Raw genomic sequence first — 13,028 nt, 5'->3', positions numbered from 1 at the left:
TGGTACCTCATTGTGGTTTTCATTTGCATTTTTCTGATAATGAGTGATGTTGAGCATCTTTTCATGTGTTTGTTAGCCATCTGTATGTCTTCTTTGGAGAAATGTCTATTTAGTTCTTTGGCCCATTTTTTGACTGGGTCATTAATTTTTCTGGACTTGAGCTGCATAAGTTGCTTGTATACTTTTGAGATTAGTTGTTTGTCAGTTGCTTCAGTTGCTATTATTTTCTCCAGTTCTGAAGGCTGCCTTTTCACCTTGCTTATAGTTTCCTTTGTTGTGCAGAAGCTTTTAATTTTAATTAGATCCCATTTGTTTATTTTTGCTTTTATTTCCAGTATTCTGGGAGGTGGATCATAGAGGATCCTGCTGTGATTTATGTCGGAGAGTGTTTTGCCTATATTCTCCTCTAGGAGTTTTATAGTTTCTGGTCTTACATTTAGATCTTTAATCCATTTTGACTTTATTTTTGTGTATGGTGTTAGAAAGTGATCTAGTTTCATTCTTTTACAAGTGGTTGACCAGTTTTCCCAGCATCACTTGTTAAAGAGATTGTCTTTAATCCATTGTATATTCTTGACTCCTTTGTCGAAGATAAGGTGTCCATAGGTGTGTGGATTTATCTCTGGGCTTTCTATTTTGTTCCATTGATCTATATGTCTGTCTTTGTGCCAGTACCATACTGTCTTGATGACTGTGGCTTTGTAGTGGAGCCTGAAGTCAGGCAGGTTGATTCCTCCAGTTCCATTCTTCTTTCTTAAGATTGCTTTGGCTATTTGAGGTTTTTTGTATTTCCATACAAATTGTGAAATTATTTGTTCTAGCTCTGTGAAAAATACCATTGGTAGCTTGATAGGGATTGCATTGAATCTGTAGATTGCTTTGGGTAGTATACTCATTTTCACTATATTGATTCTTCAAATCCATGACCATGGTATATTTCTCCATCTATTAGTGTCCTCTTTGATTTTGTTAAACTGTTTAGCTAATGTCAAGATTTTGATATTTATGTTCTGTTCTGAGATGCCGATGCTAGCCTTAATTCTACCCTTAAATGAATTTATGATGCATCTTCTGTCTTTTTTCACCAGGATCTGTGTCTTTCTGGATTTTTTACTGGGAGTCATCTTGGTGTGTCTTCTTGGCCCTGAAAGTCTTGATCCCATACCGTAAGACAGATTTATGCATGGATGATTTGACTGCCTCTCTGTTGCCTTTCCACATGGAGAAAAACAAAATGAAAAGGAAAATACTTGGGTCATAGTTGCTTTTTTTAAAAAAAATTATTTATTTAATCTTTTGGCCACACAGCATGCAGGGACCTTAGTTCCCTGACCAAGGATTGAACCAGTGTCCTCTGCATTGGAAGCACAGAGTCTTAACCATTGAATGGCCACGGAAGTCCCTTTCCTTCCCTTTTGAACTGTAGCAAGTTTCATTGTCTGCTGGCATCTAAGGCTACTGTGAAGATGTGTGAGGCCAGGCAGGAGATTTTTGTTGTTTGTTTGACTTTTATGCTCAGAGGCCTTTTGCTCTTGGTTTTTTTAACCCATGAAGTTCAGCACCTTATTTTCTGGCTGTGTCTTAGTGGGTAATATTTCTTGGCATGTAGTATGCCAGTCCAATTTGAAGGTTAAAGCTTTTATTAGAGGAAGCTAATTCTCCTTATTATCTCTGAATATTTTTTGTTCCACTTGTTTTGCTCTTCTCACAAATACCTATTACACTCATGTTTAATCCTTATTATCTCTGAATATTTTTTGTCCCACTTGTTCTTTTCACAAATACCCATTACACTCACGTTTAATCTCCTCTGACTTCCATATCCATCACTGCCTCTAAAAACCAATTTTACATCTTAACTCTTTTCCATATCATCTTATATGAGTCATTCCAGCTTATATATCATAGCTCTCTGTTTTCAGTTATTACTTTTTGGTGCTTGTAAAATAACTTTTATGTCTGCTATATAAAATTTTTCTTTTCAGTTTTTTCCCCCTGACTATTCCAAGTTGTCTTTTCATCTCCTTCTGTTGACTTATAACCTCTTTTTGAACTCAAACCTCATTTTATTTTATTTTTTCTTACTTTCTTTCTTTTTTTTTTTTTAGGATCCTTCTTGCTTTTTATTTTATTTATTTATTTATTTTTAACTTTATTTTACTTTACAGTACTGTATTGGTTTTGCCATACATTGACATGAATCCACCACAGGTGTACATGCGTTCCCAAACATGAACCCCCCTCCCACCTTCCTCAAACCTCATTTTAGAGCCATTCTTCCCTCCACTCCCTCCACTTCCCACCCCCATCCCCCCATCCCCTGCCCCAGGCCAAGATATCATGACTATAATTTCCTTGGGAGTACAGAGACTGTTTTTTGACACTTTTCTCTGGCTAATATCATTGTGATGCTGTTGTTCATGTGACTCTTGCTCCCTGTTCCTTTCCCCATGCCCTGACTTCTTTCTGATCCTTCACTTCCCCTCTTTAAGTTTTGATGCTTAGTTTTTACGCTGGAGCTTTGAATGTAGCTGGCCATTCACCAATGCGAATAACATGGGTCAGGGGATGAGCTTGGGCATTTCCATCAGTTTCTTGTCTTCCACAGTCTGTCATCAAATTTTTATTTCCTCTTCCCACATCTCTCTTCAAACTTTGGCATTTGAAGGGCTAGGGTGACTCAGGGAACAGTCTCTTAAGTAACTATAATCACCCAGCAAGCATCCTTCATGCCACTCCATCTCTGCAGCCTTCCTGGGCTACAGGGCCTCCACACATGTTCTCTCCTGCAGCTCCATCTGCCCTACAGCTCTGGAGGGACATTCATGGTATTTTCAGGGGTGGCACATGGTCCCCCATCTAGTGTCTATAATCAAGAACTGCTGAGAAGGCCTTTTAGGACTCTCACATTTACTCCTTGGGAAATCTACCTCCTGCTCGTGCCTGAAGAAATATTTGTCAGCCCTCAGCCTTCTCTCTTTCATTTTGGTTTAGATTTTATGGTCTTTGGCAGGTGTGTTTCATAATTTATAGTTTGGGCTTGTGGCTGTTTCATTGTTCATTGAAGACAGAGTGTTCTCTCTCTTTCATTATCTTTGTGGGTTTTTTTGTTGGGTTTCAAAAAAGGGGAATGGAATTTTTTAAGTGCTTTTATTGTTCTCTTCAACAGAAAGCCCTAATTATTAATATGTTTTCAGTGCCAAGGGAAGCTTTTTGTAAGCTTTTGAACAAGATAAAAATTACCATTTAGCAACTTATGATGTACATTAAATTCCTTACATAGGAAAGGGTTCGGTTCCAACAGCGCATTCGTAAGTCCAATTTGTTCCTAAGTCCAACAAGGTTACCGTAGGTACCCAGCTAACACAATCAGCTATATAGTACTGTCTGCAATAGCAATTGGTTTATAATACTTTTCACACAAATAATACATTAAAAAAATAAACATTTTTAATCTTACAGTACAGTACCTTGAAAAAGTTCAGTAGTACCACCTACATCACTGCTGCTTTTTATGCTTGCTTCCAGACATCCTGGGCTTGAAATAAAGACACTGCACAACTGTATTCTACACAGGGCTGTACAGGACTCTACACACAAGCACAACCAGTTGTAGAGGAGGCATGTATGCGACAATGTACATCAGACCCTGAACTAACTTACATGATTAGACATGCAAATACACATTCTCATCTTTAAAAGTTTGCAACTTGAAGGTTTGTATGTAGGGGATTTGCTGTATTTTTTTTTAAAACAAGTCAAATCATCATCTAGGAGTTTTCCAATAATATAAAAACAGTAGTTAAATAATTGCCAGTCACCATTCACAAGCCATTTCTAATGATCAATATTTGACTTTTTATCCCCACTATGAATGGGAGGATCAGCTGCAAACCCCTTTTCTGAATAGAGATCTTACATGATCTTGTGTCCGCTAAGTTCAAGGTTAGCATGCCACTTGCACAAGTCCACAGCGGAGAGAGTGGAGATGACAGAATCAGTGACATTAATTATAAGTTACAAAACAGCAACTTTATGCCAAAGCATTGTGATCATTCAAAAGAAATATGGTAGATTCCTCTGGAAGAGCACATGCAACTTTGTAACTATTTGTCTGTGACCTTCAAATTAGAAGGTCTGTTGGGCAGGATATAAAATCCTTGGCTCACATTTTCTTTTTCTAAATATATTGCTCCACTGTTTTCTACTGTGATGTGGCATTGTTGAGAAGTGTGATGCTAACCTGATTTCCTTTCCCTAATAAGTGACTTTGTCCTTTTGTTGAGATACACTTACACATTATTCTTTACCTTTAAAGTCCAGTGGTTTTAGTAGAGTATGTCTTGATATGGGCCATTCTGGGTTGATTTTTCCATGTATGTGGTATGCTCTTTCAATATAGTGATTTGAATTTTCTGTTTATAGTTTTGTTCTGTTGTTTTGGTTTCTTTTCTCAGGACTCTAATAATAGATACATGATTTTCTTTCTCTGTTTTTTACAGCCATCATTTTTGCTTAAATCCTTTTTGTTTTTCTTCAGTTATTTTCAATTCTCTCCTTTCTTTTGTTTCTCTTATTACACTTTCTGCGTCTGGTCATTCTTGTGTTCCTTCTAGTTTAGTCTATGTTTCTGACTTTTCCCCCCTTAGTTTTCTAATTCTTTCCTGAACCTTGTCAGATAATTTTTCACAGCCCCCTGTTATTTATTCAGCTCACTTCAGAATTTTTCTACTTTTTATTTGTTTCTATAGATGTCTTAGCTTCTTTTAGCTGATTTTATAATAGTAAGTTGTATTTTCATCCACCTCAAAGTCAAATTTTCATTATGTTGCTACGTTATTGATACTTTTTTCTTGGGGTATCCTTCTATGGGGTTTGCAGTTGGTCTTGTTTAAATGAAACAGATTTTTCTCTGTACTTTTGAAATAGTGTAAGGGGGTGTTCAAGGGAGTTATTTCACTGTAAAGGACTCCCTCCTCTGGTGCTGAAATGAAGTATTCAAGGGTTTGGCCACAGTTTTGAAATTGGCTCTTCTAGACTCTTTTACTCCCAAGGAGCTGAAGGAACTGAACATCTTTCCTTTACCCCTTTGTTCCTTTTCAGCTTGGCTTAACATTCTGGCAGGTTTTCTTGCACATTTCTACAGTCTTAAGGATGCAAATTCCTCCAGTGCTCTCCAATCTTAAGGCCCTGAATGAGTTTGCATAATTTTTCTTGCTCTAAACCATACACAGGAGCCTTGAGTCTTCTCTTAGTTTCACTGATTATCTGAGATTGACATGTTAAAGGGTCTTCTATTCTGGAATAGGACTACTTTATTATGGTGATATTTCTCTGTTCCATGGGTATTTTTCTTGTTTCTTCTCTATTAAAAAAAAAAAAAAAACAACTCCAACTGCTATACTTGCTATTACATATGGTTTGCCGTGCCCCGCCCCACTCCACTCCTTATATCACTTCCATTAGAGTTACTATCTTTTATCTTTTTCTTTCTTTCAGCAATTTTGGAATATTAAACAACTATGCTGCTATCTACTACTGTGGGCAGGAATCCCTCGGAAGAAATGGAGTACCCATCTTGGTCAACAAAAGAGTCTGAAATGCAGTACTTGGATGCAATCTCAAAAACGACAGAATGATTTCTTTTCATCTCCAAGGCAAACCATTCAATATCACAGTTATCCAAGTCTATGCCCCAACCTGTAATGCTGAAGAAGCTGAAGTTGAACGGTTTTATGAAGACCTACAAGACCTTTTAGAACTAACACCCAAAAAAGATGTCCTTTTCATTATAGGGGACTGGAATGCAAAAGTAGGAAGTCAAGAAACACCTGGAGTAACAGGAAAATTTGGCCTTGGAATGCAGAATGAAGCAGGGAAAAGACTAATCGAGTTTTGCCAAGAAAATGCACTGGTCATAGCAAACACCCTCTTCCAACAACAAAAGAGAAGACTCTACACATAGACATCACCAGATGGTCAACACCGAAATCAGACTGATTATATTCTTTGCAGCCAAAGATGGAGAAGCTCTATACAGTCAACAAAAACAAGACTGGGAGCTGACTGTGGCTCAGATCATGAACTCCTTATTGCCAAATTCAGACTCAAATTGAAGAAAGTAGGGAAAACTACTAGACCATTCAGGTATGACCTAAATCAAATCCCTTATGATTATACAGTGGAAGTGAGAAATAGATTTAAGGGCCTAGATCTGATAGACAGAGTGCTTGATGAACTATGGAATGAGGTTCGTGACATTGTACAGGAGACAGGGATCAAGACCATCCCCATTTTCAGAAATGCAAAAAAGCAAAATGGCTGTCTGGGGAGGCCTTACAAATAGCTGTGAAAAGAAGAGAGGTGAAAAGCAAAGGAGAAAAAGAAAGATATAAGCATCTGAATGCAGAGTTCCAGAGAATAGCAGGAAGAGATAAGAAAGGCTTCTTCAGCAATCAGTGCAAAGAAATAGAGGAAAACAACAGAATGGGAAAGACTAGAGATCTCTTCAAGAAAATTAGAGATACCAAGGGAACATTTCATGCAAAGATGGGCTCGATAAAGGACAGAAATGGTATGGACCTAACAGAAGCAGAAGATATTAAGAAGAGGTGGCAAGAATACACAGAAGAACTGTACAAAAAGGATCTTCATGACCCAGATAATCATGATGGTGTGATCACTCACCTAGAGCCAGACATCCTGGAATGTGAAGTCAAGTGGCCTTAGGAAGTATCCCTATGAACAAAGCTAGTGGAGGTGATGGAATTCCAATTGAGCTGTTTCAAATCCTGAAAGATGATGCTGTGAAAGTGCTGTACTCAACATGCCATCAAATTTGGAAAACTCAGCAGTGGCCACAGGACTGGAAAAGGTCAATTTTAATTCCAATCCCAAAGAAAGGCAATGCCAAAGAATGCTCAAACTACTGCACAGTTGCACTCATCTCACATGCTAGTAAAGTACTTCTCAAAATTCTCCAAGCCAGGCTTCAGCAATATGTGAACCGCGAACTTCCTGATGTTCAAGCTGGTTTTATAAAGGAAGAGGAAATAGAGATCAAATTGCCAACATCTGCTGGATCATGGAAAAAGCAAGAGAGTTCCAGGAAAACATCTTTTTCTGCTTTATTGACTATGCCAAAGCCTTTGACTGTGTGGATCACAATAAACTGTGGGAAATTCTGAGAGAGATGGGAATACCAGACCACCTGACCTACCTCTTGAGAAATCTGTATGCAGGTCAGGAAGCAGCAGTTAGAACTGGACATGGAACAACAGACTGGTTCCAAATAGGAAAAGGAGTACGTCAAGGCTGTATATTGTCACCCTGCTTATTTAACTTCTATGCAGAGTACATCATGAGAAATGCTGGACTAGAAGAAACACAAGCTGGAATCAAGATTGCCAGGAGAAATATCAATAACCTCAGATATGCAGATAATACCACTCTTACAGCAGAAAGTGAAGAGAAACTAAAAAGTCTCTTGATGAAAGTGAAACTGGAAAGTGAAAAAGTTGGCTTAAAGCTCAACATTCAGAAAACGAAGATCATGGCATCTGGTCCCATCACTTCATGGGAAATAGATGGGGAAACAGTGGAAACAGTGTCAGACTTTATTTTGGGGGGCTCCAAAATCACTGCAGATGGTGACTGCAGCCATGAAATTAAAAGACGCTTACTCCTTGGAAGAAAAGTTATGACCAACCTAGATAGTATATTCAAAAGCAGAGATATTACTTTGCCACCTAAGGTCCATCTAGTCAAGGCTATGGTTTTTCCTGTGGTCATGTATGGATGTGAGAGTTGGACTGTGAAGAAGGCTGAGCTCCGAAGAATTGATGCTTTTGAACTGTGGTGTTGGAGAAGACTCTTGAGAGTCCCTTGGACTGCAAGGAGATCCAACCAGTCTATTCTGAAGGAGATCAGCCCTGGGATTTCTTTGGAAGGAATGATGCTAAAGCTGAAACTCCAGTACTTTGGCCACCTCATGCAAAGAGTTGACTCATTGGAAAAGACTCTGATGCTGGGAGGGATTGGGGGCAGGAGAAGAAGGGGACGACAGAGGATGAGATGGCTGGATGGCATCACTGACTCAATGGCCATGAGTCTGAGTGAACTCCGGGAGTTGGTGATGGACAGGGAGGCCTGGCGTGCTGCGATTCATGGGGTCTCAAAGAGTCGGACACGACTGAGCGACTGAACTGAACCAAACTGAACTGATGCTGCTATCATGATTTTTCTTCACTGGAAGCCTTCTAAGCACTTTTAAAGGAACTGCTATTAACAATATATTCTTTGATACCAAGGCATTCATTTTTCCATTTTCAGTTACCTTTAAATGCTGATGATTCCCAAAACTATAGCTTTACTGTAGATCTTGCATGAGCTACAATTCTTTATTGATACCTTTATAGATCTTCAAATTACACCCATTTAAAAAATCAACTCATTTTCTGTCGCTTTCAAGTCAACTTCCAAGCATGTATTTCCTTCTCTAATTGTTAGTATCATCTTTGTCCATTAATTACTCAAGATAGGAATCTAGGACACTCCTCTTTTTTTTTTTTTTTTGCTCATTTTTATCAATTCAATTAGCAAATTTGCCAGTTAGTTCTGCTAAATCTCACTCAAAACCACCCATGTTTATTGATCCCAACTGCTCATTATCTCTCATTCTTTTTATTTCCATTTTCATCAGACATGGTCCTTCAAACTCTAGGTTCCTTCTTCTTCTAACACATTGTTCAGAACTATTGTCTAAAAACTCTGCCTTTTATTTCTCCATTCAGACACCTCCTACAATGCCCTCAGTGACTGTTAGGGATAAATCCAAAGTCCTTCACAATCTGGCTGCCACCTCTCCTTCATCTCTCACCTTCCCCCATTTCTTTAATGCATTCTATCTTAAGCCACATAAGATTGATAAGCTCACAGCCTATACCTGTGTATATACTCTTGTCTCTGCCTAGGACACCCTGCTGTCTCATTTCCACACATCTGGCACTCATCATTTAACATCCAACTCTTAATCTACATCTTCTACAACACTTTCCTGGGACCCAGGGAGACTTAGATTTTCACATAGTTCGGTAGATGGGACATCTTTATTCGTCTTACATATCTTTTTCATCCATCTGTCTTTGAAGCCTATATTCTTGGTTGTCTCAGATTCCTGGTACCTGGGGCATTCAATCATGAAAGTTGCTCAGTCGTGTCTGACTCTTTACCAACTGAGCTATCAGGGAAGCCCACAATCAATCATAGCAGTGCTCAGTAAATGACTGTGAGGATGCAGGGCTGTGGCAACAGGCATATTCAAGTCAGAAGAAGCTTCTACAAGTGCCTTTAAGTCCACAAATAAGGGCATTTCCATCCTACATACCTGCTTATCAGTAAGCTGAAACTGTCTTATTGATAAGATAGTACACGTGTGTGTGTGTGTGTGTGTGTGTGTGTGTGTGTGTGTCTGGATAACACTTTCATGCAATTGTGTGCTAGTACATATTTTACAACAGGGTTCATGGAGAAAAGGGCCTTGCTTATAACATTTGCCAATTTCTGTGGTGTAAATACTCCCATCATGGCTGATGTCAAACTGTTATTGGAATATCACTGACTACACGGTAGGATGAGATCACAGTTAGTTCTTAAAAGCCAGTATGAACTGGCTCTAACACGTGTTGGAGTACTCCTTTCATAAGTCATAAAGAAAACATCTATTGAAAACTGGAAAGCCATGTTTGGAAATTCATGTATCCTGGGCATATCTTGAGCTGTACTTTGTAAAATGTTTCATGTATAGAGACCACTTCCTTTTTATTTATCATATAGACAGATTTCAAGAATTGAAAGAGTTGGCAGGTATAGGTAGTTGAACACAGGAGGTGAACTGAGAGATGATCACAGGTGTTGAAAAGATAGTGCTACATGGACAGAGACAGGAAGTAGGTGGGGAAGCTGGATGGGATGAGGGTGTCCCTTTGCTTGAGGATCTATCCTACTTGAAGAGCTAAGGATAAGGTATCAAAGAGAAAATCAGAAACTGTGCCCAGAAACAGAAAATCACCTATAGAAGTCAGAGAAGAAGTCACATCACAGAGTCATCTCTGGAGGGTAAATGTAGTGATAAAAATCAAAGGGTCAAACATTGAGCTTTTTGAAGATTTGGAAGAAGACACACCAATACAAAACATGCAGTCAGGTAAATAAAAATTAAAAACACCAAGGAATATCCTGAAGGAGAATGATGAAAGTGGATGAAATGGCCAAATGCTCCATCGAAGCACAGAGAACAAAGACTGAGGAAAGGCTACTGGATTTCAGGCAGCGGGAGGGGCCACAAGACAACTTGTGGAATGACTGCCCCATAGAAGAGTCAATGTTCCTTTCTTATAGCTACAAAAGCAGCATAAGAGTTGAGGCTCCTTTCCACATAAAACTTGGTTCAGATCTAAGGAAATCAGGGAAAAGGAATGATACAATGAATGAACAAAGCCCAAACATGCCATGAACACAGTGAGTGAATTACAGCTGCAGCCTGAGAGGCTTGGCGTGATGAAAAATGGAAATTCTGGCGTGGCTTTTTGGTCTTTCTGGGACCAGGGGTAGTGGCTGGTTCCAGCGGGGAAGGGACACATCCAGAACCATGAACTGGATGGCTGCCCGGAGTGAGCCATCCCATGGCAGAGGGATGAGTCTGGCAGAAAGCTTTAGGGAGGGTGGCAATTTGGCATCAGGATCTCTGCTGAAACAAGGTAACTCAGAGATGAGAGAAAATATTAAATATCAACAGAAAAGCTGAACCATACAGGAAAATACAAACTGCAGGGCAACACATGTGCCTGACTGGACCCAAGTCTGAACACCAGCTCTGCCCAGCTGTGACATGGGCACACCTGCTCCTCCTCCAGACACAGGTTTCCTGGAGATGTGGCCTTGGCTGGGTGCAGGCAGATGTCTTGATTGGGCTTGGGCTGACCTCTTGGAGTGTGCACAAGGTTGCTCTTGCCTCATGATGGCCGCCTAGGAAACTGATCTGCCTCTGGTCCAACCCAGCTCACGTGGATAACCTCCTTTGTCTCCTTTTCTTTCTCCCAACAAAATCCCTCCCAGTGAATGATATTTCCTGTCTTGTTAGCTAGCCTGACTTTTTCTACAGATCACGACTCCAACACACTTTAACATGTCTCCTGTCTTTGCAAAGACAGTTGAGGAAGAATGTTTATCTGCTCAGAGGTCTGCAGGGCCCAAGGACCTGTCAGCGATCTCATGGCCACTGACTGCAAGGCCACTATCACCCAGATGAGAACACCATATGGGTGCTCAGGAAGTAGCTTCCCAATAAAATGCAATTAAAAAAAAAAAGCTGGGTCATTATGAGTTAGAGCTGAGAAATGCTGTATGATTTTAGAGACTAGAAGACTTCAAAGAGGAGGGAAGCTCAGAGCTGGGCCTGGGGTTTGAGGGTATCAATAAGAGCAAAGACACAAAGCAAGTCTAAGTCAATAGAGTGATGGATGTTCATTTGGTGAAAGACAACCAGCGACTGCAAATTCCATCATTCACAGAGAGAAGGAACAGTAGAGGACAGTGAGGGTGTCACCCCCTGTCTCTCCTTTCTAAAAGGCCTGTGGGAAGAGTTTGTTCCAATAAACAAGATGCAACTGTGAAGGCCTCTGCTTTCTTGGAGAAAAGAAGAGATGAGGAGGGCACATCCAGATACAGGGACCTGCTTTCCATGCCACCACTGCTCATACCTCGTCTTTCCTTTTTTCTGCCTCTTCCTCTTGGGTTAGGGCAGCATATGCCCAAAGACATTACTGCCCAGAACAATCCCTACTGTGGACACACTGAAGGGTTCAAGAACTCTCCCAAGGAGAAGGGGTAGGTGAGGAAATGCTTCCCAAAGGGTACTGTGCATGACAGCACCTGGGGAGTCTCATTCAAATGCAGATTCTGATTCTTTAGGTCTGTGTGGGACTTGAGATCATCATCTCTTCCAAGATTCCAGCTTCCAAAGAGATCCCTGTGAGTTTGGGGTTGGCATATACACACTATTATGTATAAAACAGACAACTAATGATAACTTACTGCATAGCATAGGGAACTCTACTCAGTGCTCCGTGGTGACCTACATGGGAAGGAAAACCAAAAAAACGGAGGGGATATGTGTACACGTATGGCTAATTCACATCGCGGTGTAGCAGAAATCAACACAACATTGTAAAGCAACTATACTCCAATAAAAATTTTAAAAAGAATAAGCAAGACTGGAAGATCTGGAATAACAAGAAAGGGGGCTGGGATGTGAGTCCCATCCGTTCAAGGAAAGCCCCACAAGGAATTGAAAGTTGATTTTTCAGGCAACAAGACCTTTAGGAGTTGACTTGATAGACGGAGTGGTGGGAATACTATGAGGCGTTAAGATAGTTTGGAGAGGGGGAAGATGGTACAGAGGCAAGGAATAAGGTGGGCAGTGTAATACATAAAAGAGAACCCTTGCAATAAAGCCAAAAGGCAAGGATTCTATTCCTACTTTACAGCCTATTTTAGCTATTTGGGTTTAATTTCTCCCTCTTGAAAAATGGGTATTGCTACTAGACTATATTAAGTCCTCCCGTTACTGCTGCTGCTAAGTTGCTTCAGTCGTGTCCTACTCTGTGCGACCCCATAGACGGCAGCCCACCAGGCTCCCCCATCCCTGGGATTCTCCAGGCAAGAACACTGGAGTGGGTTGCCATTTCCTTCTCCAATGCATGAAAGTGAAAAGCAAAAGTGAAGTCGCGCTGTTGTGCCTGACTCTTAGCGACCCCATGGACTGCAGCCTACCAGGCTCCTCTGTCCATGGGATTTTCCAGGCAAGAGTACTGGAGTGGGGTGCCATTGCCTTCTCCACTATTAAGTCCTAAATATGCACTAAAATGTTAGTTTGGAATTCTGCTTATTGCAATTAATGTGAGCTAGAGAGGATAAACAGTCAATTCAGCAGTGGCATCAACGGAATACAGAGGAAATAAAGGCATGAA

The 13,028-nt window shown here is 40.3% G+C and overlaps 1 protein-coding gene across 5 annotated transcripts in view; it reads right to left on the bottom strand.

The window, feature by feature from the left end:
- ADAMTSL3 (ADAMTS like 3) overlaps positions 1 to 13,028 on the bottom strand; it is a 387,010-nt gene that overhangs the window by 92,407 nt on the left and 281,575 nt on the right. The gene's annotated exons all lie outside the window — the stretch shown is intronic.

Source organism: Ovis canadensis, chromosome 18, assembly GCF_042477335.2.
Source record: "Ovis canadensis isolate MfBH-ARS-UI-01 breed Bighorn chromosome 18, ARS-UI_OviCan_v2, whole genome shotgun sequence".
Taxonomy (NCBI): Eukaryota; Metazoa; Chordata; class Mammalia; order Artiodactyla; family Bovidae; genus Ovis; species Ovis canadensis.
The sequence above is the reverse complement of the archived record's forward strand: the minus strand, read 5'-3'. Positions and strand labels throughout refer to the sequence as shown.